The sequence below is a fragment of the Myotis brandtii genome, unplaced genomic scaffold (genome assembly GCF_000412655.1).
Source record: "Myotis brandtii unplaced genomic scaffold, ASM41265v1 scaffold277, whole genome shotgun sequence".
Lineage (NCBI taxonomy): Eukaryota > Metazoa > Chordata > Mammalia > Chiroptera > Vespertilionidae > Myotis > Myotis brandtii.
The window spans coordinates 338,206-347,715 of record NW_005360548.1 but is presented as its reverse complement, the minus strand read 5'-3'; the positions used below and the strand labels follow the sequence as shown (position 1 = coordinate 347,715).

Here is a 9,510-nt window from a genome sequence, read left to right as displayed (position 1 = left end):
TGACACGCGAACTCATTTTTTTGGTTGATTTTTCTTTGTTAAATGGCATTTAAATATATAAAATAAATATCAAAAAAATAAGTCTTTGTTTTACTATGGTTGCAAATATCAAAAAAAATTCTATATGTGACACGGCACCAGAGTTAAGTTAGGATTTTTCAAAATGCTGACACGCCGAGCTCAAAAGGTTCGCCATCACTGCTCTAGGAGATGCAGTGGCAGGGCAAAGCGGGATGTAGGCCATCACTGTTTCCCAGCCCAAGGCAGCACCCTCAGAGCTCACACCTGAACCTCTCGCACCTCTACATCCCATCTCCCAAACTTTTTCTGTCCCATTTGAATGCAGAACCATTAAGCTGCCCTCCAAACATTTCCTGAGATGCTGTTCTCCACCCCTCTTCCACGCCACCAACCAGCTAAGCCACATAGTTTCATCAGACAAGACACTTCTTGCCCGGTGAGAGTTCCGAAGCCAGCTTTTGAGATGGGGACATTTTCACTCCACTTAATGTCTGTGTCATCTCGGCCAGATGCGGTGTGGGGCATGGGGAATTAGGGGTGAGGAAGACTGGCATCCAGTTGTGGGCTTGGAGGTGCAACCAGTGTCAGGCAAAGGACCACAGACCTGCCGTTGAAAGATCCCCCTGGCTGTGAGGGAGAGTGATGGGGGAGGGAGGACCTCCAGGGAGGCCAGGAGCTCCTGGGGGAGACTGGGCTGGAGCCCAGCAGAGAGCAGAAGGGAGCCTTAAAGCCAGAAGCCCCATGACTCAAGCGTTTGAAATGAGGAAATTCTCAACCAGAGAAAAACACAGTGCTGTCGCTTAGAGAAAAAAAAAAATGAAACAACCTACGTCCATAGGGGAAGTGGATGTGAAACTGTTGTTATTAACTTTGTTATAAATAACAGGAAAGGAGCAAAGAGAAGGCCAAATATTATAGACACGCCATTTGTGCAGCTTCGCCAGGAAGCTGCAATTTAACAGAAGCTACCAGTCCATTCCCAGCAGGTCGCTGGGGGAAGGGCTAAACAGGGTGGAGAATGGATGCCTGCCCAGTAAAGTCTGGGTGAAATAGGGAAGGTGCCTGTCTGTCAATCACACCTGGGAACAGGTCATTGGCCAGAGTAGGTGTGGCCACTGCAAGCACTGGAAGAGAAAGATTTGAAATATTTACTGTCCTAAACAAAGAAGTCCGCTCTCTCTTGCGCTCTTCTCCTGGCACTCTGGGGGCTCCTGTTGCAGGGCCTGCTCTCTTGGCCCCCGCGCATTCACCCACATAGCCCACAGCCATGGGGGCCCCACACAAGGGACTAATGGACTGCAACTAGCCTAATGCTAACGCGGACCCAATGCCAGCGTGGAATGGAAACTGGGCACTGGCTTTGCTTTTACTCTGTTGACTCCCCAGCCCCACTTCCTCCAGGACTGGATTAAGGGAAATGGGACTTTAGAAACCCGGATGTGTAATTCCATGCAAATAAAAATCACCATCCTCCCACACGAGTTTCAAAAAATTATTTTTCTTGAGATATCGTAAGGACCCCATCTCAAGCACTCAGTGGGGAAGAGGACACCCCACTTCCACCTATAACAGATGGAGACGCAGTAAAACCATTCCATGACCAATAAATGAACCCCCGCCACAGATATGGATACGAACAATCTCAAAAACTGAAGAAAAGGGCTATTGCAGAAAGACATGCTTATGCTGTGTGCTGCCCTACATATAAAGTTTTTAAACCTACAAAAGAACATTTTCCCAAATATCATGTGTGGATATGAGGCAGGTTAATAAGAAGCCAGGAAAATTCCTTGGCAAGTGGAATGGGGAACCTGAGACAGTTGAACAAAATGGCCAATCAATTTTACAGCCAGATACAGAAGGTCACTGAAAAATCAGGCAGAGGCCGAAAACCAGGACTACAGGCTTTATTAGAGGAGAAGCACCTGCCGGACTGTCTCGCAAGGGGAGGACAGCAGCACCTGCAGATATCTGTGGTTGGTATTGGTCCTGTGGGAGCAAATGTATCAAATAGGAAGCAAACGTATCACTTGGAAGATGCCTATGAAAGTATCAATCGACATCTGTTTAGAATCAGGGGTCCTCAAACTTTTTAAACAGGGGGCCAGTTCACTGTCCCTCAGACCGTTGGAGGGCCGGACTATAGTTTTAAAAAACTATGAACAAATTCCTATGCACACTGCACATATCTTATTTTGAAGCAAAAAAACGAAACGGGAACAAATACAATATTTGTATTTGCATGTGGCCCGCGGGCCGTAGTTTGAGGACCCCTGGAGCCTTAGGGTATTTGGCAGGTATGGATTGCTGGTCCAATGTATAGTCCATATAAGGTACATGGTTAGTCACTCAGGTATTTCCGGGCTGCAGGTTACGTCATACTCCGCCCACCAGTTGGGGAAGGGAGGATCTATCAGTCACCAGGGCAGAAAGCCCCAGGTGCCTAGCAACAGGCAAGACTGGTGCTGGACCTCCATCCCAGGGTGGCCTTTCCTCCCCTGGCACATCGCTGGGCATGCAGTTTAGACCCCTGACATTTCCTCCCTAAATACAACATCTAGGCCTCAGTTGTATTTCAGCTCGAGGCCCAGAAAAGTAGCAAAACCAGGCAGGCAATGCCAGGACCAGCTGCAGTAACTAATGACCTCCTGTCCTGGCGCTGACCAATCATTGGAGACCACAACCCTGGAAGGGCACAGCTAGAAAACTGATGAATATTCTATTGAGGTCCTCTCCTAAACTCCCAGCCTTTAAAACCCTCACAACAAAGGACCCAGCCAGTGCTCTCCCTCCCGGGAGCACACTCATGCCTTTCCCTTTCCTCTCATCTTCCCCCACAGCAGCAGTTCTCAACCTGTGGGTCGCTACCCCTTTGGCGGTCGAACGACCCTTTCACAGGGGTCACCTAAGACCATCCTGCATATCAGATATTTACATTATGATTCATAACAGTAGCAACATTACAGTGATGAAGTAGCAACGAAAATAATTTTATGGTTGGGTCACAACATGAGGAACTGTATTTAAAGGGCCAGAAGGTTGAGAACCACTGCCCTAAACGCTAAGGGACCCCACAAAACTTATAACCAAGGGAGCAATGAGCAGTCAGCTCATCCCAGGCAAACCCCTTGACCCTGTCCCCAAGGCCCCCTTTTCGCTGACTTTCCAGTGAGTCAAAGCAACCCCGAGTGGGCGCTCCTGTTGCTTCTTCTATCTTAGGCCCTTCTTTATTTCACTGTCCCCAGCTTTAATAAACATTTTCTCAAAATCACTTGGACTTGTATTGTGAAATCTTTCCTGCATGAAGTCAAGAAGCCACACACTACCCACCAGTCCGAGGTAGACTCGCTCGGGCCCAGTCCCCTTTCTGGTAACAGATACACAAATATGTAGGAAAATAATTTTAAAATGCCTCAGAATATTAACTACATGACATCTGGGAGGGGACACAGGAGGTCCCAAATCAGTCAGGAATATTTTATTTCTCTAAAGATACAAATGATAAAAATGTTAAGATATAACAAAAATAGCTGTGCATATATGACTAAACATGACAATTACTCTAAACCTGTCTTGACTCTGTATTTGAAATAATTATTTTTTAATCTATTTTTATTGATTTTACAGAGAGAGGGAGAGAAAGATAGAAACATCAATGATGAGAAAGAATCATTGATCGGCTGCCTTCTGCATGCCCCCACTGGGGATCAAGCCCACAACCGGGGCAAGTGCCCTGACCCAGAATCAAACCATGACCTCCTGGTTCATAGGTTGATGTTCAACCACTGAGCCATGCCAGCCGGGCTGAAATAATTTTTTAAATATTTGTATTGATTTCAGAGAGAGAGAGAGAGAGAGAGAGCGAGAGAGAGAGAGAGAAACATCAATGATGAGAGAGAACCATGGATCGGCTGCCTCCTGCACGTCCCCCACTGGGGACCAGAGCTCACAACCTGGCATGTACCCTTGACCGAATTGAATCCGGCACCTTTCTCCCCGCAGGCCCATGTTCTATCTACTGAGCCAAACCAGTTAGGGCAAAATAATTATTTTTTTAAGCAAAAGAAAGGGGTTTGTGGAACCAGATGATAATCAGATACAGATAGAGATGGAGCAGAGGGAGAAAGAGTCATCACAGGGAAGACATGCAATTTTATTTTCCCTTGACTGCCTTCCTATTCGATACACACACACACACTTACCCAGCTATAGCATATGGTAAATGGTGTCAGAGAGGATGGAGTAAAGAGGCGGGTGACAGGATGGACGAAGGGATGGGTAAGGATGGGAGGCGGGGAAGGGATAAGGGGACAGCACTAGCAGACCAAAGAACATTGCTGCTCTGCAGTCTGTGACATAACCAAGTCCCTAACATTACTCACAGCCAGGGCTGCTCTGTACACTCGGGGAAACCCTGGGCCAGGGACAGCAGGAAGGAAGCAAGACTTCCCCTCTGCCCAGTTCTAGGTGCTGGGTCAGGTGGCTTTGAAGGATGGAAGAGAGAGAGACTAAGACAAGCAAAGCTGGGAGGAAAAAGTGGGGGAAGGGTGGCGAGGGCCAGAGAGCAGACCACCATGACTCATACCCAGACTGTAAGTCAGGTGCTAGAACCATAATGCTGGGACAATCCCAAACAAAATAACCTCCTCAGCAATTTCCAGAGCACACCACTCAGCCTGCTGGGTTGGCAGCCTCCAAAGTAGACTAAGAAAAATCCATGATGGGAGCTTAAACTTAAAGAGGGTCACTCTGGCCCCACTTACCCCAGGTCAGAAGGTGTCTGGTGGAAAGTAGCAGGTGGGGGACCGAGTAGTCAGCTGTCAGCTGCTGTACCAGATGTGTGGGCACCTCCAGGTGAGGGGTGAGGAGGGGCCAGGGTCCACTAGCAGTGTCTCAGCTCCTGCTGTTAAAGAGAAAACCACAGGCCCCAAATGGCATCATTCGTGCTAAAAACCCATGATACTGAACCTAGATTTAATACCTAATCTAATTGCAGTTTTAACCTCTGCCAGAAACAGAATCTTAATCAGCCAGTCTGGAATGTTCTAGTCAAGCACCAGTGAGGTCACAGGGGGCCTCTCCATGCACCAAAGAAAGAAGAGGCAAAACCCTCAGTCTCTTCCCCCCAAGAAATGATGTCTCTGGCCCCAATAACCCTTTCTCCTGTCCATAGCGCCCTTGTCCCACCCTTCCTATAAAAACCTGCCATTTTGTACAGCCTCTTGCTGCACCTTTCTAGCTGCTAGAACGGACGGGGCCCATTTCATGAATCTTTTAATTAAAACCAATTAGATCTTCATATTTACTCAGTTGAATTTTGGTTATTTTAACTTTACTAAATCTATATTGAGAACCTCTGAATCTCTGCTCTTTAGACTTGAAAATTTGGAAACCTTGACTATGCTTTAGATAAATTTGAGAGATTAGCAAATTGTATTCAAATAATTTACTTAACAAAATATTTATTGAGCACCTGCTATGTGTTAGACAGTGGAGACACATCAGTGAGCCAGAAGTCCCTGCCCCCATGGAGAGAACATTCTGGTGGGAAAGGCAGAATTAAAATGTAGATCAATATATAAGACTAGGGGCCCGGTGCACAAAAATTTGTGCACTCGGGGGGGAAGGGGGGGTCCCTCAGCCCAGCCTGTGCCCTCTCGCAGTCTGGGACCCCTCGGGAGATAACGACCTGCTGGCTTAGGCCTGCTCCCGGGTGGCAGAGGGCAGGCCCAATCCCTAGGTGCAGCCCCTGGTCAGGCTCAGAGCAGGACCGATTGGGGAGTTGGGGCGCCGCCCCCTGTCATGCACAGAGCAGGGCGGATCGGGAGGTTGCAATGCCACCCTCAGTCACGCTCAGGGTAGGGCCGATTGGGGGGTTGGGGCACCGCCCCCTGTCACACTCAAGGCAGGGTCGATGGGGAGGTTGCAGCGCCACCCCCTGTCACGCACAGAGCAGGGCCAATCAGGGGGTTGGGCACTGCCCCCTGTCATGCACAGAGCAGGGCGGATCGGGAGGTTGCAATGCCACCCTCAGTCACGCTCAGGGTAGGGCCGATTGGGGGGTTGGGGCACCGCCCCCTGTCACACTCAAGGCAGGGTCGATTGTCACGCACAGAGCAGGGCTGATCAGGGGGTTGGGGCGCCTTCCCCTGTCACGAACAGAGTAGGGCGGATAGGGATGTTGTGGCCCCGCCCCCTGTCACACACAGAGCCGCAGGGCGATCAGGGGGTTTGGGCGCTGCCCCCTGTCACGCTGATCCGGTGCCAGGAGGCCTCGCGGCTCCGCTGATCCTGCCCGGCAGGGTCACAGATCCGGGTCCCAGACCGCAGACAGCCTTGCCTGCTGCCGCCTGCCTTCAGTATGCAAATTAGCCGCCATCTTGTTGCTTCAGGGTGGGGGTCCCCACTGGGGTGCCTGGCCAGCCTGGATGAGGGGATGATGGCTGTTTGCAGCTGGTCACACACCCTTCAGGGTGGGAGTCTCCACTGGGGTGCCTGGCCAGTCTGGGTGAGGGGCTGAGGGCCGTTTTCAGGCTGGCGGGCGACTGAAGCTCCAAACCTCTCCTTTTTTTCTTTTTTTTTTTATTCTGGCATTTATTTACCTTCTATGGCTGTCACTGGAGCTGAGAGCCGGCTTTCTCTCTGAGGCTCGGCTGCTGAAAGCAGGTTTCTGGCCTTTGTTTTCTGTATTCGAAACAATGTTGCGACTCCAGCTCTGAGATCCTGGCTGACTGACAGGAGGTTTCTGGGGTTTTGTTTATCTTCTATAAATGTTACAATGTTTCCAACTGAAGCTCAGAGGCCGGCAAGGCAGGCGGGGGAACGTTGGAGTCCTCTGTCACTGAAGGAAGCAAGCCTCCCTGTTCGCATCAGCTGCCTGGCTGCCGGCCACCATCTTGGCTGACAGTTAATTTGCATATCTCCCTGATTAGCCAATGGGAAGGGTAGCGGTCGTACGCCAATTACCATGTTTCTCTTTTATTAGTGTAGATGCTTTCAGGTGGTGGCAAAAGGCTATTAAGAAAATGTTTTATGTATTTATCAAACATTCAAAACTTACTACATGCCAGGCACTAGTGTAAAATATTAATTCGTTTAGTACTTATATAGTACCTTATTTAATAAATAAAAGCAGGGTCTGGGATGGGGAGAAGTGCCAATTCAGTTTATGTGGTCTGGGTTACTTCCTTCTGGAGGGGACAGGCCTTTGAGCTGGGAACAGAAAATGAGCCAGCCTCACTCTCCAGGCCAAGCATTTCAGGCAGAGGGCGATGCAAAGGCCCTGAGGCTGACTGGGTGTTTGAGAAACAAAATGCCACCGTGAGTGGAGCATTGTGAGCAGACATTAGAGTGGAGCCAGATGATGTAAATCCAGCAGCCACTGGACAGATCCTGAAGGCTCCCGTGGGAGGCTGCCATGAGGAACTTGAATTGTATTTCCAGGGTAGTAGGAAGTCTTGTAATGGAATCTTTAGAATCTTAAGCATGTTTACGTTTTCTTATCTATAGGTTCCTGCAGCCGTGGTCATCTCAAATCATTAGACTCTTCGAGTCTTTACAGTCTTGTCAGATAATTTGCTCAATTCTGCTCTCTAGGCCAGAGTTCTGTTCCTCAAAGTATGTCCTGAATGTCCCCTGAAATCTCTTCTGGTCTTGACTCTAGCCTCTGCCATGGCAGGGGTACGCCCGGAGATCAGGCAGGAGGCTGGCCTGCACTTTGTTGTCATGAAATAGGTGCCAATTCTTCCTTTTTCTGGTTCTGGAGGTTCTAGGAGGTCCTAAAGCCAAGCTCTAATCCAAACTCCTGGGACACCTAAAGGTACCTCACATGGAGCCAAAAACTAAATCCAGATTCCCCTCCTTCCTGCAAAACCTGCTCCACCAGCTTCCCACCACAGCTGGTCCTCATTCCTTCCCCTCATCTCCGCCCCACCTCTGTAAAAGGCACCATCTTTCCACTTGCCATGTCGATGTAAGAAATATTCAAACCTGTAAGAATTTTTATGAGTTTTTTTGAGCCAAACTGAGTATAATTGCCAGGAAGCAAAACCTCAACAGGTTAAGAAAATGCTTCAGAGAATGGCAATTATTCACCTTATTTTATACATTACAATCAAAGGAGAAGACATAAGGGGGTTACGTGAAATCCACTGGTGATAGAATAGGGAGGCAGGAGAAAGCAAAGGGGGAAACCTTGGGTATTGTATAAAAAGTAAAATGAATAGACACTTTCTTTTACATAAGTGGGTACAGGACAGTTAACAGTCAACAATTAACATGATAACAATAACAATGAGGGTATTTGTGGTCTCTGCTCTGGTGCTGTGGTTGTGCTTTGGGGGGCAGGGGTTAGTAATTACCCTGTTATTCCAAAGGTTTATTTATCAAGTGGCTATCCTAGATGCAGAAAGACAACAGACAGGCTCAAGTAAGGTGAAGATTGGCCTTTGTCGGAGAAAAATATTGCCCTATGACATGACTACCCACCATGAACTGCTTTTAGTTAAAAGAAGGAATTCTTACCATTTGCAACAGCATGGATGGAACTGGAGAGCATTATGCTAAGCAAAATAAGCCAGTCAGAGAAAGATAAATATCACATGATCTCACTCATTTATGGAATATAATGAACAACATAAACTGATGAACAAAAACAGATCCAGAGATAGAGCAGCATCAAACTTCAGAGGGAAGGTAGGGGAGGGTGGGAGTAAGGGGGAGAGATCAACCAAAGGACTTGTATGCATGCACATAAGCCTAACCAATGGACACAGACACCAGGGCGGTGAGGGCATGAGTGGCGCGGGGAGGGGGAAGGGAGGGGGAGATAAGGACACATATGTAATACCTTAATCAATAAATTAAAACAAAAATTTTTTAAGTTTTAATTTCAGACTATCCTATGTGGTTACTTCAGATCTCTGAGTTTGTAAGGCCACCACACAGGCCTCCCCTGAGTTTGTCAGGTTTAGCATGTAGCCCTTTTTCATTTCCACATCCCCCTTTTGGTCATAAATCAATCCGGAAGTATGCATTGATGACCAACGCTTTTGTTGGATAATGTGGTCCCACAGTGCTAGGAAGGCTCATGCCTAAGAAGTCTTGGTGTCAGCGTTTGTCTTGCTGAACAATGGACTATTGGGGATGGGGCAAGACCATAACCTTGCATGAAAGTCAAGGCTGAATTTTTCTCCAAATGGAAAGGCAGATAAATGGGAGGCCGCCAGGTCTTATGGGCCTTTATTAAGAAAAACACCCTGGCCCTGGCCAGTGTGACTCAGCTGGTCGGAGCTATGCACTGAAGAGTTGGGGGTCAAGTCCTGGTCAGGGCACATGCCCAAGTTGCAGGTTTGATCTGGTCAGAGTGCATACAGGAGGCAGCTGATCAATGTTTCTCTCTCACATTGATGATTTTCTCTTTTTCCTTCTCCCTCCCTTCCTCTCTCTCTAAAAATCAATAAAAACATATCCTCAGATGAGGATTTAAAA

General features: G+C 48.1%; 1 long non-coding RNA gene across 1 annotated transcript in view; it reads right to left on the bottom strand.

Moving 5' to 3' along the window:
• Positions 1–4,972, bottom strand: part of LOC106726522 — a 17,478-nt gene extending 12,506 nt beyond the window's left edge. Inside the window, exon 1 of the long non-coding RNA XR_001362592.1 lies at positions 4,785–4,972. This is a non-coding gene — a long non-coding RNA (uncharacterized LOC106726522). The remainder of the gene's footprint in view (positions 1–4,784) is intronic.
• Between the last annotated feature and the right edge of the window lie 4,538 nt (positions 4,973–9,510).